Source organism: Nannospalax galili, unplaced genomic scaffold (genome assembly GCF_000622305.1).
Source record: "Nannospalax galili isolate Female #2095 unplaced genomic scaffold, S.galili_v1.0 scaffold131, whole genome shotgun sequence".
Lineage (NCBI taxonomy): Eukaryota > Metazoa > Chordata > Mammalia > Rodentia > Spalacidae > Nannospalax > Nannospalax galili.
Window position 1 is genome coordinate 4,592,131 of NW_008332088.1, and position 1,844 is coordinate 4,593,974.

The window sequence follows — 1,844 nt, forward strand, 5'->3', positions numbered from 1 at the left end:
ACAATTAAGTAGTTCAAAAAGCCCCGGGAGCTCTGAGGACGAGAGCCTTAACCTGGAGGAAGAGGCGGAGCTAGATGAGAAAGTAGCGAAGTATGAGGAAGAAAGATATCATCCAGATGATCATGTACAAGGCAGACAAGGCCTGGGTTTTTCCTAGGTGCCACTGAGGCAGTACGGCCCATACCATAAAAAACAGAGGCTCCGGTATGGGTTTCTCAGTGGCCTTTGACCTCCGAAAAATTGGCTACAGTAACTGATCTGGTCACTGTACAGCTGGCTTTAGGGCATATAGAGCCATCTACCTCCCCTTGGAATACCCCGATTTTTGTGATAAAAAAGAAATCTAAAAAATAGAGGTTATTACATGACCTAAGAGCTATTAATGAGCAAATGTATCCCATTGGGGCAGTGCAGCGGGGACTTCCGGTCCTCTCTGCTCTGCCTAAGGATTGGAACTTAATCATTATAGATATAAAGGACTGCTTCTTTTCTATCCCCCTGCATGTCTCTGACAGGCAGCGCTTTGCTTTTACCATCCCTTCAATTAATCATATGGAGCCAGATAAGAGATTTCAATGGAGAGTGCTGCCTCAAGGGATGGCCAACAGTCCCACCATATGTCAACTGTATGTACAGGAGGCTCTAAAGCCTATTAGAGAAAAATTTCCTGCGATAACTATTATTCATTACATGGATGATGTGCTCATGTGTCATCAAGAGCGAGAGACCCTTGAAAAAGCTTACCCACAGCTGGTGAAAGCTTTGCAATACTGGGGACTTCAAGTCGCCACTGAAAAGGTCCAGTTTTCTGATACAGGCCAATTCCTGGGCACTGTTATTCTCCCTGATGTGATTCGTCCACAAAAGATAAAAATTTATAGAAAAGATTTGTGCACTTTAAATGATTTCCAAAAATTATTGGGAGATATTAATTGGCTTCGCCCATTTCTCAAAATTCCCACAGCGGATTTAAAACCTCTTTTTGACATTTTGGAGGGGGACACCCATATTACTTCCCCTCGATCCTTGACCCCTGCTGCGAAAAGGACACTCCTCCTAGTAGAGGAGGCAATAGAGAAAGCACAGTTACGTCACATTAACAGCTCTCAACCTTTTTGTCTCTGTGTTTTTAAAACAAGAAAGCTGCCCACTGCAGTTTTGTGGCAGAAAGGACCCCTGTTATGGGTTCACCCAAATGCTTCCCCCCAAAAAATAATTGACTGGTACCCCGCTGCTATAGCTCAACTTACACTTAAAGGCTTAAAATTGGCTATAAAACACTTTGACAAGCACCCTACATCTATCTTGGTCCCCTATAATTCCTCTCAGGTACAAACATTAGCTGCCACCTCAAATGACTGGGCCATACTAGTTACCACCTTCTCGGGGAGAATTGATAATCACTATCCAAGACATCCTTTGCTGCAGTTTGCAGCCCTCCATCCTGTAGTCTTTCCCCGAGTTACATCTCCCATTCCACTGAAAGAAAGATTGATGATATATACAGATGGCTCCAAAAATAAAAAAGAGACATATGTCGTGGGTTCCAAGGTGTTCTCACGACAATATGCAAAAACCTCTCCTCAAATAGTAAAATGTCTGGTTGTGTTGGAGGTTCTTCAAAAGTTTTCAGGTCCTCTTAATATTATTTCTGACTCATCCTATGTAGTTAATGCAGTTGCTGTGCTAGAGACAGCTGGTGTTATAAAACCAACCAGCAGGGTGGCTGCCCCTTTTCAGAAAATACAAGATTGTTTATTTAAGAGGAGTACACCCTTTTATATTACACATATTAGGACCCATTCGGGCCTCCCTGGACCAATGGCCCTTGGCAATGATTTAGC